Consider the following 14542-nt stretch of genomic DNA (forward strand, 5'->3'; position numbering starts at 1 on the left):
TCAGAGTATTTAGAAAGGCTTACTGGATTGCTTACTTTTTCCTTGTAAAGGCGGTGCATAGACGATAAATTGAGACTAGCAGGTAAATATTTTTGAGAAGTATCGCGCCGGTTGTAATGGCTTTCGTATGCAGGGAAACTTAAAATGTGTTCTTTAATTTCATTTTCCATCGAAGCATCAATCTTAGATGTAGGAGTATGCTTGCCTCGATGATCACTGAATTGCATAGACGGACAACTAATTTTTTTTCTAACGACCGATTTAATAAAGCTATCACTTTCACCAAAACATTGCCTAAAATGCTTTTTGCATACTTTGATTGTATTACTATTAATCTGGAATGAATATTGCATTGAATTTTCTCCATTTCGTCTGCGTTCTACTGTATTGCATAGGGTGTCACATTTTTTATCCCCAACAGCTACTAATGATCCAATGTACAAAATTCTTTGGTCATAACTTCCACGACGTCTTCATGTGCCTCATGACTAAGTTTTTTTGGATTATGCAAACCTAGTTAAAATAAAAGTTACCTTCGTTAATTTTAGTAATAAATACTTTTAAACCCTGGCATAATCTGCATAAAATGCTTACTTTCAATAACAGCTAAATTAAACTCGATTCCGTGGATTGATGACATTGTTTCATTTTGTACACATGGAACAAAATTGGAATAATAATTTTGGAATCGCCCATCGCAAGCCCTTTCAGGAATAAAGTTTTCTGGTTCGTTAGCATCTCGGTATTTTTGAATGTTGGTGTTGGCATTTTCGACATGAGATGTTCCACTTGTACCAAGAGTGACTATAGTAAAATTGAAAACAATTGTTTAGTTTTTTGTTTGGGTTATAGGTAAATACAACATTGCAATCTAAAGACGAAAATGTTTAAAATTCCGAGGGTGCTTACACGTTTTTATTTAAAATATTAAAAACGACACTAGAAATAAGGTTGGTTGTGCGATAATAAAAATGTTTGGCCTTGGGGTTATGTCACTCTTTCATATTTCAAATTACATGCAAATAATTTTGATTTGCAAAATAACAAGGACAACCTTATTTCATTTAATTAATTTTATTTACTTACCTTCGTTGTTTCGACGCTCTGGCAATGACATAGCCAATTCAACCATTTTTGCTGCTCTGTCGGACATTTTTTTATCACTTTTCACAAGAAATATTACTTTTAAATAATTGCTATATAAGCTGCACAACTCTCTGACACAACTTAACTCAACTTAATGATTCGTTTAAAAAAATATATTATTGAATACCAAAAACCTATGTCTACTTAGGTACAGGTTTTTTTGAAATAAAATTTGAAATAAGAACGTAATTCAATATAATGTTTTCAAAAAGTCATGGCTTCCTATGGAAAAATAATTTATCTTAATTTATGCTAGCCAATGGCGGTTATTGTAATTCGGAACAACAGCCTAACTCAAGATACAAAAAAATATATTTGGCGCTATGTTTTGTAATAACCACTTAAATTTATATATGTCGTAATGGAAAAAATAAGTAACAATCTTAAGTTGAAATAGGCTGTTATGCCCCACAAAGGAAATAAATTATGAAAATGCTTAACTTCAGCTAGGATACTTTGACGGAGAGTTTATGAGTTAGGCTTTTATGCCAAAACAACCAAGCGAAAAAATAACTTAAGCTGTTAGGCTTTTTTTTAATAACCTTTTTCTAAAAAAAGATACAGACATAAAAAGTGAATGACCCATAGAATTGATTACGCTGAACATGCTGGCACTAATAACTAAATTTTGTCCTAACTCGAGTTAGGCGATTATGGTTTGTGACCACAGATATATATATATAAATTTTTGTGTTTAATCTTTATCTTCAGTAAAGAATATTTGTAATTATTAATACTAATACCAACTTTTCTTCTTTTTTGCACTATATCTTGACCGGCACCATCCCTGAGCTGTGGCCCGGCCAAGACATTGGTCCATTCAATCCGTTTTTTCACAGCGACCATTTTGCGAACCAACCACAGTGTTTAAATATTATATTGAGCGACCATTTTGCGAAACAACAACACACAGTGTTTTAAATATTTAATTGCATGTCAATAGCAGCAGCAATATCGACTTTACATCACAGGAACTAACAATCCATTTGTTTATATATTATTGGATCCACTGCATCAAAAACGACATCTACAAATATTAAAAGGTACGTGGTATATTTCAGTGGTACACATTCAAATAAAATTAGTGAAAGTGAAAAGTGCGCGAGTGATATTGTGAAAATTAAATACAAAGTTTGTTTTGTACAAATAGCCCATTTGTCCATCAAGTATTGCTTGCCGCCGACGGTAAATAATATTTGACACGGCTTAAGGGTTTTCGCTGTTGCTTTATTGCACACAATTATTTGTACAAACAGTGTTTGGGAATAATTTAATAGAAAAGTGCAAGTAATTTTTCAAAAATAAATTAATTCAATATACATTTATATGACTTGCACTGCTCTGTTATTAACAGCCCACAACAACAACACTGCACTGTGTAATCAACCTCACTTTTGGGTTTGGTTCATCATAGTTGAATTTAAGAAAAATTAGTTTCACAAAAATCAGTCAGCTTCTACATTCAATTCACTTTTAAAACAAAACAATTTAATTTGAGCATTTATTTAGTGGACGGAACATTTTTCCTCCAACTCTTGCTCAGTTTTTCACTTGCTTTTGTTTTAAATCAATACTGTGCTACATACATATATACACGCACACGTACATAAATATAGTTGGTTGGCGAGCAATTACTTTTGGTTCCAGTCTCCGACTAGCTTTCAGCGTGAACGGTTGTTGATTTTTTTTTCTGTGCTCTCAATTCGTTTGACCTACACTAGTGCATTAACACACATAGGTAACAGTTACCTCTATTCTCTTGCACATAATTTTTTCAAACAACACGTGCTAAGGGTTTCAAGTGCTGGTGTAAATTTTTCATCATGGCCCGCCGGGCCTCTAACCTGGGGGACAACAGGTTTGCCCTGTTGGCAAATAGTCCCCCCTCTGAAAAAAACGAAAAAAATTTAGCGAATTTCCTTCTCTACCTGATCCAGTTCAGGCTAGAACAAATCCAAAATACATTGTGGTATCCGCAATAAACGAAAACAAACCACTTACGCATTTCTCATGCTTTGCAGTTGAAAAATCGCTCCAAATCATAAGCAAAGATATCATCAGCGTATCAGAGCTTAGAGATGGAAGCCTCCTGCTCCTTGTGGAAAATATACAGGTAGCCCAAAAATTCCTAGCAGCTAAACAATTAGCAGGAATTTGTGAAATAAAGTGTAAGTATCACGAGAACTTAAACTTCGTAAAAGGTACAGTCTATGCTCCTTACCTAAGCCACGTGCCAGAAGATGAAATTGTGAAAAACTTGGAGCCCCAAGGGGTGGTCTCCGTGTAAAAATTTAAAAAGTTCGACGATAAGTCAAAAGAGAGTGGTGTGGTGTTACTAACCTTTGATTTGTATAAATTACCAGAGTCTATCGATGTCTCGTGGCATAAATTGAAAGTTAGGGAGTACATCCCCAGCCCCATGCGCTGCAAAACATGCCAGTTATTAGGACATACAGAAAAGTACTGTAAAAACGATCCCTTATGTGTAAATTGCAGTTTACCTCTCCATAGCGACAAGAATTGCTCACGCACAAAGTGCGCCAACTGTGAAGAGGAGCACCCCTCCAATTCAAACAAGTGTTCCAAATTTATACAACAGAAAGAAATTCTGAAAATAAAAATTCGTCAAAAATGCACACTAAAGCAGGCAAGGTCACAGTACCTCGCACAATTCCCACACACTTCATCACCCACTTCTTATGCTGGCGCAACCAAAAATCACCCTACAAAATTAAATCCACCATCCACTAACAAAACTAGCACTCCTCCAGTAACCTCCAATCTCAAATATAAGCCAGGTACTTCTAGCACCCTATCTAAAGAAAACAATAGATTCTCCTTTACTGATCTCAAATCCAAAGAAACAGCAGCTCCATCATCATCCGATAGCAACAACACCACAACCACCACCTTCTCCAACACCTCAGCAACACCAACTTCCCAATATATTAGAAAACCAACAACAGTTAACATCATCTCGAATGAAAGCATAACCTTAACAACCGCACTATCACTGTCCGAACGCGACAACACCGCCACAACTACCTCCACAGACTCACCCTCAATATCAACAACTGCAAACAACGAAGCTAGTTGGGCTCAGTCAGCACCATCTACCTTCTCTCCCATCACAAACCTCACTAAACAACTTTTAGAACAAAACGACTATTACTCAACATACCCGGGATCTTCGGACTCGGATGTTGAGATGTCGAAATAACCCCTCCTCCCCTCCTTTTCTTTTTTAGTTTTAGTTAAAACCTTTGCTCATTTTTACCAAATGCACTTTGGCATACTGCAATGGAATATGAAAGGACTTTTCAATAACTCACACGAATTACAACTCTTAATCAAAGAGCACTCACCATCATTCATAGCGCTGCAGGAAACGCACCTACCATGCAACAAAACCGCAAATATCTCGAATTCGTATACACACTATTTCCACAATTTACCCCATAACACCTCTGGCAAACAAGGCATCGCGGTCCTTGTCAAAAAAGGCATCCCACACAAATATATCCCTGTTCAATCGCGACTTTGTTCAATCGCTATTGAAATCGATTTAGGCTTCAGATTTACTATGGTGTGTGTATACATCCCTCCACACCAAACATTCAATCTGGATGACTTAAGGGGATTAGTTCCTACTTTCAACACCCACGTCATTATAACAGGTGATTTTAACTCGTGGAGTCCGCTAGGGGGTTCAGATGCAACAAATCAGAGAGGAAGGACACTAGAGGATCTAATTCTCACAGAGAACCTCGTCGTCCTGAACGACAATGCGCCAACCCACTTCTCGTCGCACAAAACTCTAACTAACGTAGATGTTACAATGTGCTCGGCCGCAATTGCCCCAAAATTCACTTCATCAACATTAGAGTGTTTACACGGTAGTGACCACTTCCCTGTAATCACAAAACTCACGGTCGGTAGCTCAACCTCAGCTCGCCCCAAACCGAAGTTCCAAACCGATGAAGCAAACTGGTCCAAATTTCAAACAATAGCCTGCCAAACCATTGTCGAAGCTAAAAAGTCGAATAACGTCAACAAAGAAGCAGCTACTCTGCACAGAGCCATTCGTACAGCTGCGCACTTTTCAATTCCGCAAACACATTCAGAGCCCTAAAAAAGATTGTCCCATACTGGTTTAGTACACTCTCCACACTAAGGGAACATAAAAAGAATATGTGGTGCATTTATCGTAAAGGCCGAACAGAAGCCAACTTGTTGAACTATAAAAGAGCCAATGCTCTATTTAAAAGAGAAATGAAAGAAGCCAAGCGCAAAAGCCTCGAAGAGCTTACAGAATCCATAAACCCTTCCTCCAACCCCAGAAAAGTTTGGACCGACATCAGAATACTTACAGGCTCAAATGATTCACACTTCATCAAATTTATAGAAACTAACAGTGGGCCCATTTACGAATCAGATAAGATTGCAAACCATTTCTCAAGTTTATGGTCAGATTATTCGAAAGACTCGAACTTTCACAAAGATTTCACGGATCAGAAATATGATGTTGTAAACGAAGAATATCATATGCCTTATTCATCGATTAATAAACAGATTGAATGTCCTGTAACAACTTTTGAATATGACCTCACAATTGGCACCATGTCTGGTAAAACACCTGGCAGAGATAAAATATCTTATCCTATGCTCAAAAACCTCCCTATCCAGGTCAAAGAAAGAGTTGTCGACCTCTACAATAGTATAATCGATCAAGGTGTTATCCCTCAGATGTGGAAACATGCAGTTGTAATACCAATACTCAAAAAAAAGGACTGTGGCACGGAGGTTTCTGGATATAGACCGATCTCTCTCCTTGCCTGTTTAAGCAAGGTACTAGAACGAATCGTCGCGAAGCGGATCATGTGGTTTGCACTTAGAAATAAGTGCATTAGCTCACACCAGACCGCGTTCAAAGAAAAGCAAGGAACAATGGACGCGCTCCTAGTTTTTGACAACTTTATCTCTAACGCTGTATCAACCAAAAATCATGTTTTCACGCTTAGCCTCGATTTTGAAAAGGCCTACGAGAGGATTGGAATTCATCTAGTCCTGAGACAACTCGCCAGATGGAAAGTCGGCTCTAAAATATACAACTTCGTTAAAACATTCTTATTGAACAGAACATTCTCTGTTAAAGTTAACAATAGTTATTCAAATACGCGTAAGCTATACAACGGCATACCACAGGGCTCGCCCCTATCCGTTGTTTTATTTGTTATAGCATTTGATGAAATTAATAGTATATTCACTAAGTACAAAAGGATATCTCACGTTATCTACGCTGATGATGTGCTTTTATTCACAAAATGCAAAGAACACTCTCTAGTACAGAAAGATTTTAATGACATCCTTGTAGATATTTCCATCTGGTCAAAGTCGTCAAGTGCCTCTCTCGCACATGAAAAATGTAAGATATTCCACATTTGCAGAAAGCACATCTGCCCACCTATAAGTTTAAGCTTAAATAATGTAAATATTGCCAATAGTTCTAGTCCAAAATTCCTTGGAGTTATTTTTGATAAAAAGCTTACGTTTACGGACCATTGTAAATATCTAAAAGAATGTCTAACAGTACGTCTTAATATTATAAAATATCTTTCGTCCAAGCACTGCTTGGTACACACTGCAACACTAATAAATATCACAAAGGCACTAATCTTATCAAAGATAGACTACGGACTAGCCATTTACGGACATTGCTCAAAAAGTAACCTAAAACTAGTTACCCCACCGTACCACACAGCAGCTCGAAGAAGCATCCGTGCTTTTCCTACGTCACCACTAAATTGCGTACTAGCAGAAGCAGGACTCCCATCTATAAGTGATCGAGTAAAGCACAGCACGCTAAAACTCATCCCGAAGGTAGTGCATGGCAATAACAGTTTGATTTACAATTTATCAGCAGCCGAAGCCAAAAGAAAGAGGCAACTAAGGCAACCCTCCACGATAGCAAAGTGCGTGTTGTTGGCCAGAGAGCTGGGCTTAAACTCCACCCCTATAAGGCCTACAAATAACAAACCTCCACCATGGCAGTGCTTTAAGGACATCATTTGCACGGACCTAATCCGACATCGGAAAAGTGTCACTAGCCCCGTCGTGTACCAACAGCTCTTTAAGGAATTAGCCTCAGACGTTGCAAACGATGAATGGCACTTCTTATACACTGACGCCTCGAGATTAAATTCAGTCACTGCGTTTGCGGTTGTCGATGCAAACGAGAATACGTTAAAGGCAGGACATCTGCTTCCATTTTGCTCAGTATACACAGCTGAAGCCCTAGCGATATATTTAGCTGTGCAATATGCATCTGAAACCAAACAAAAATATATAATACGCTCTGACAGCCTATCCGCAATAAACATGTTAAATAACGCAAACAATAAATCTGATATTGCACTATCGGTTCGATCGATGTTAGCTGACAAAACAGAAATGATAAAAATTATGTGGGTTCCAGGCCATGTCGGTATCAAAGGCAATGAAGCAGCGGATCAAAGGGCAAAGTTGGCCACAAATGAGCCATTGATCTCTACACAATTATTTGTACAAACAGTGTTTGGGAATAATTTAATAGAAAAGTGCAAGTAATTTTTCAAAAATAAATTAATTCAATATACATTTTTATGACTTGCACTGCTCTGTTATTAACAGCCCACAACAACAACACTGCACTGTGTAATTAACCTCACTTTTGGGTTTGGTTCATCATAGTTGAATTTAAGAAAAATTAGTTTCACAAAAATCAGTCAGCTTCTACATTCAATTCACTTTTAAAACAAAACAATTTAATTTGAGCATTTATTTAGTGGACGGAACATTTTTCCTCCAACTCTTGCTCAGTTTTTCACTTGCTTTTGTTTTAAATCAATACTGTGCTACATACATATATACACGCACACGTACATAAATATAGTTGGTTGGCGAGCAATTACTTTTGGTTCCAGTCTCCGCCTAGCTTTCAGCGTGAACGGTTGTTGATTTTTTTTTCTGTGCTCTCAATTCGTTTGACCCACACTAGTGCATTAACACACATAGGTAACAGTTACCTCTATTCTCTTCCACATAATTTTTTCAAACAACACGTGCTAAGGGTTTCAAGTGCTGGTGTAAATTTTTCATCATGGCCCGCCGGGCCTCTAACCTGGGGGACAACAGGTTTGCCCTGTTGGCAAATAGTCCCCCCTCTGAAAAAAACGAAAAAAAAATTAGCGAATTTCCTTCTCTAACTGATCCAGTTCAGGCTAGAACAAATCCAAAATACATTGTGGTATCCGCAATAAACGAAAACAAACCACTTACGCATTTCTCATGCTTTGCAGTTGCAAAATCGCTCCAAATCATAAGCAAAGATATCATCAGCGTATCAGAGCTTAGAGATGGAAGCCTCCTGCTCCTTGTGGAAAATATACAGGTAGCCCAAAAATTCCTAGCAGCTAAACAATTAGCAGGAATTTGTGAAATAAAGTGTAAGTATCACGAGAACTTAAACTTCGTAAAAGGTACAGTCTATGCTCCTTACTTAAGCCACGTGCCAGAAGATGAAGTTGTGAAAAACTTGGAGCCCCAAGGGGTGGTCTCCGTGTACAAATTTAAAAAGTTCGACGATAAGTCAAAAGAGAGTGGTGTGGTGTTACTAACCTTTGATTTGTATAAATTACCAGAGTCTATCGATGTCTCGTGGCATAAAGTGAAAGTTAGGGAGTACATCCCCAGCCCCATGCGCTGCAAAATATGCCAGTTATTAGGACATACAGCAAAGTACTGTAAAAACGATCCCTTATGTGTAAATTGCAGTTTACCTCTCCATAGCGACAAGAATTGCTCACGCACAAAGTGCGCCAACTGTGAAGAGGAGCACCCCTCCAATTCAAACAAGTGTTCCAAATTTATACAACAGAAAGAAATTCTGAAAATAAAAATTCGTCAAAAATGCACACTAAAGCAGGCAAGGTCACAGTACCTCGCACAATTCCCACACACTTCATCACCCACTTCTTATGCTGGCGCAACCAAAAATCACCCTACAAAATTAAATCCACCATCCACTAACAAAACTAGCACTCCTCCAGTAACCTCCAATCTCAAATATAAGCCAGGTACTTCTAGCACCCTATCTAAAGAAAACAATAGATTCTCCTTTACTGATCTCAAATCCAAAGAAACAGCAGCTCCATCATCATCCGATAGCAACAACACCACAACCACCACCTTCTCCAACACCTCAGCAACACCAACTTCCCAATATATTAGAAAACCAACAACAGTTAACATCATCTCGAATGAAAGCATAACCTTAACAACCGCACTATCACTGTCCGAACGCGACAACACCACCACAACTACCTCCACAGACTCACCCTCAATATCAACAACTGCAAACAACGAAGCTAGTTGGGCTCAGTCAGCACCATCTACCTTCTCTCCCATCACAAACCTCACTAAACAACTTTTAGAACAAAACGACTATTACTCAACATACCCGGGATCTTCGGACTCGGATGTTGAGATGTCGAAATAACCCCTCCTCCCCTCCTTTTCTTTTTTAGTTTTAGTTAAAACCTTTGCTCATTTTTACCAAATGCACTTTGGCATACTGCAATGGAATATGAAAGGACTTTTAAATAACTCACACGAATTACAACTCTTAATCAAAGAGCACTCACCATCATTCATAGCGCTGCAGGAAACGCACCTACCATGCAACAAAACCGCAAATATCTCGAATTCGTATACACACTATTTCCACAATTTACCCCATAACACCTCTGGCAAACAAGGCATCGCGGTCCTTGTCAAAAAAGGCATCCCACACAAATATATCCCTGTTCAATCGCGACTTTGTTCAATCGCTATTGAAATCGATTTAGGCTTCAGATTTACTATGGTGTGTGTATACATCCCTCCACAGCAAACATTCAATCTGGATGACTTAAGGGGATTAGTTCCTACTTTCAACACCCACGTCATTATAACAGGTGATTTTAACTCGTGGAGTCCGCTAGGGGGTTCAGATGCAACAAATCAGAGAGGAAGGACACTAGAGGATCTAATTCTCACAGAGAACCTCGTCGTCCTGAACGACAATGCGCCAACCCACTTCTCGTCGCACAAAACTCTAACTAACGTAGATGTTACAATGTGCTCGGCCGCAATTGCCCCAAAATTCACTTCATCAACATTAGAGTGTTTACACGGTAGTGACCACTTCCCTGTAATCACAAAACTCACGGTCGGCAGCTCAACCTCAGCTCGCCCCAAACCGAAATTCCAAACCGATGAAGCAAACTGGTCCAAATTTCAAACAATAGCCTGCCAAACCATTGTCAAAGCTAAAAAGTCGAATAACGTCAACAAAGAAGCAGCTACTCTGCACAGAGCCATTCGTACAGCTGCGCACTTTTCAATTCCGCAAACACATTCAAAGCCCTAAAAAATATTGTCCCATACTGGTTTAGTACACTCTCCACACTAAGGGAACATAAAAAGAATATGTGGTGCATTTATCGTAAAGGCCGAACAGAAGCCAACTTGTTGAACTATAAAAGAACCAATGCTCTATTTAAAAGAGAAATGAAAGAAGCCAAGCGCAAAAGCCTCGAAGAGCTTACAGAATCCATAAACCCTTCCTCCAACCCCAGAAAAGTTTGGACCGACATCAGAATACTTACAGGCTCAAATGATTCACACTTCATCAAATTTATAGAAACTAACAGTGGGCCCATTTACGAATCAGATAAGATTGCAAACCATTTCTCAACTATATGGTCAGATTATTCGAAAGACTCGAACTTTCACAAAGATTTCACGGATCAGAAATATGATGTTGTAAACGAAGAATATCATATGCCTTATTCATCGATTAATAAACAGATTGAATGTCCTGTAACAACTTTTGAATATGACCTCACAATTGGCACCATGTCTGGTAAAACACCTGGCAGAGATAGAATATCTTATCCTATGCTCAAAAACCTCCCTATCCAGGTCAAAGAAAGAGTTGTCGACCTCTACAATAGTATAATCGATCAAGGTGTTATCCCTCAGATGTGGAAACATGCAGTTGTAATACCAATACTCAAAAAAAAGGACTGCGTCACGGAGGTTTCTGGATATAGACCGATCTCTCTCCTTGCCTGTTTAAGCAAGGTACTAGAACGAATCGTCGCGAAGCGGATCATGTGGTTTGCACTTAGAAATAAGTGCATTAGCTCACACCAGACCGCGTTCAAAGAAAAGCAAGGAACAATGGACGCGCTCCTAGTTTTTGACAACTTTATCTCTAACGCTGTATCAACCAAAAATCATGTTTTCACGCTTAGCCTCGATTTTGAAAAGGCCTACGACAGGATTGGAATTCATCTAGTCCTGAGACAACTCGCCAGATGGAAAGTCGGCTCTAAAATATACAACTTCGTTAAAACATTCTTATTGAACAGAACATTCTCTGTTAAAGTTAACAATAGTTATTCAAATACGCGTAAGCTATACAACGGCATACCACAGGGCTCGCCCCTATCCGTTGTTTTATTTGTTATAGCATTTGATGAAATTAATAGTATATTCACTAAGTACAAAAGGATATCTCACGTTATCTACGCTGACGATGTGCTTTTATTCACAAAATGCAAAGAACACTCTCTAGTACAGAAAGATTTTAATGACATCCTTGTAGATATTTCCATCTGGTCAAAGTCGTCAAGTGCCTCTCTCGCACATGAACAATGTAAGATATTCCACATTTGCAGAAAGCACGTCTGCCCACCTATAAGTTTAAGCTTAAATAATGTAAATATTGCCAATAGTTCTAGTCCAAAATTCCTTGGAGTTATTTTTGATAAAAAGCTTACGTTTACGGACCATTGTAAATATCTAAAAGAATGTCTAACAGTACGTCTTAATATTATAAAATATCTTTCGTCCAAGCACTGCTTGGTACACACTGCAACACTAATAAATATCACAAAGGCACTAATCTTATCAAAGATAGACTACGGACTAGCCATTTACGGACATTGCTCAAAAAGTAACCTAAAACTAGTTACCCCACCGTACCACACAGCAGCTCGAAGAAGCATCCGTGCTTTTCCTACGTCACCACTAAATTGCGTACTAGCAGAAGCAGGACTCCCATCTATAAGTGATCGAGTAAAGCACAGCACGCTAAAACTCATCCCGAAGGTAGTGCATGGCAATAACAGTTTGATTTACAATTTATCAGCAGCCGAAGCCAAAAGAAAGAGGCAACTAAGGCAACCCTCCACGATAGCAAAGTGCGTGTTGTTGGCCAGAGAGCTGGGCTTAAACTCCACCCCTATAAGGCCTACAAATAACAAACCTCCACCATGGCAGTGCTTTAAGGACATCATTTGCACGGACCTAATCCGACATCGGAAAAGTGTAACTAGCCCCGTCGTGTACCAACAGCTCTTTAAGGAATTAGCCTCAGGCGTTGCAAACGATGAATGGCACTTCTTATACACTGACGCCTCGAGATTAAATTCAGTCACTGCGTTTGCGGTTGTCAATGCAAACGAGAATACGTTAAAGGCAGGACATCTGCTTCCATTTTGCTCAGTATACACAGCTGAAGCCCTAGCGATATATTTAGCTGTGCAATATGCATCTGAAACCAAACAAAAATATATAATATGCTCTGACAGCCTATCCGCAATAAACATGTTAAATAACGCAAACAATAAATCTGATATTGCACTATCGGTTCGATCGATGTTAGCTGACAAAACAGAAATGATAAAAATTATGTGGGTTCCAGGCCATGTCGGTATCAAAGGCAATGAAGCAGCGGATCAAAGGGCAAAGTTGGCCACAAATGAGCCATTGATCTCTACCGAAGTAATGCTGGCTCCAGACTTCAGACGGCTTATTGCAAATCATCTTGGAGCAACCAAATTGAGTGAATGGCAAAAATTCAATCACCACTACAAAAATTACAACATAAGTGGAGAAACCCAGTTTTTCCACAGAAAGTTTTATGCAGCGACTTAAAAGCGTTTATACGTCTGCGTATCGGCCACACTATAGTAACTCACAGCCATATAATTAAAAGAGAAACACAGCCGCAATGGCCGTTTTGTGCTACCCGGACATTGTCTGTAGTCCATCTTCTAGACGAATGCACAAATTTAAAGAACGCTCGTGCCGAAGTTTTTGGAAACACCACTCCATCTAACTATTTGCGAAATATGGAACTAAAGAACATACAAACAGTAGCTAAATTCTTAAAATTGTCAAATTTGAAAAAACTAGTTTAAAAAGACAATTAATGATATAAGATTTAAGTAAAATACTAAGTAGTCTTAAGGAGAGCCGAAGATCTGTGTTACTTGTGCTCCTTCTATTGTAATTTGGTGATTTATCACCTCTTTTCTATATAATAATAATAATAATAATACTTTTGGTTCTAACACGTATATTTATACGTATATATATATTTATTTCATACAGTCCACTGGTTTTATCACTCTTAAAATTATTAAATTTGAGTTTATTTGTTTCAAAATAAATATTTACTTTCGTAATTTTACACAAAATTTGTCAGAAATTAATTTAATTTGTTGGGTTGATTTTGTTGGTGGAAAGCGTTAACTAATTCATATTAGGATTTTGGGGTATTCCAAAGACACTGACTCTGTGTATTTAATATTTTTGGAAATATTCATTGTTTCTAATTTTTTTAAAAAATTTTCAATATGGAAGCATATAACCACCTAACAGACACCGTAATTGAATTCGACATCGAATTCTTAAGCAAACCCACAAGCGAGCACTCCAAAAATTCGCTGAAAATTCAGCAGCAGGAGTTGAAGTCCATGTGGGATAAAGCCAAAGCTGCTTTCGATGATCTGCTAGTGGCCGAGGACATTACCGCTAAAGACGTTACTGCAATTAGAAAGAAAAATAAATCTGCTATACCGTTTTTGTGCGGTGCATGACAAAAATTAATGACCTGGCGGAAAAATTTGAGAAGGCAGAGAAGGAGAACGTTGCTGCCTTCACGCCACGCAACTTGCACTTAGCACCTTGTGATACCGATATATTCAAAGGTGATTATATGTCATGGCCAACTTTTCGTTACATGTTCACGGCCATTTATATTTTAAATAAAAGCCTGTCGCCAGTACAAAAATTATACTATCTTATACAAAAAACCCAAGGTGAAGCCAGAGAAATCGTTAAGAAATGCGAATTGACGAATGATGGTTTTGATATAGCTTGGAAAAATTTGTGCGACAGGTATGAATATAAGAGAATATTAGTCAACACCCAATTAAAGATTCTTTTCAACCTTCAATCAGTCGAAACTGAATGCGGTAATTCAATCAAAAGATTACAAAGGGACATAAATTATTGCATATCC

Source organism: Eurosta solidaginis, chromosome 1 (assembly GCF_040869045.1).
Source record: "Eurosta solidaginis isolate ZX-2024a chromosome 1, ASM4086904v1, whole genome shotgun sequence".
Lineage (NCBI taxonomy): Eukaryota > Metazoa > Arthropoda > Insecta > Diptera > Tephritidae > Eurosta > Eurosta solidaginis.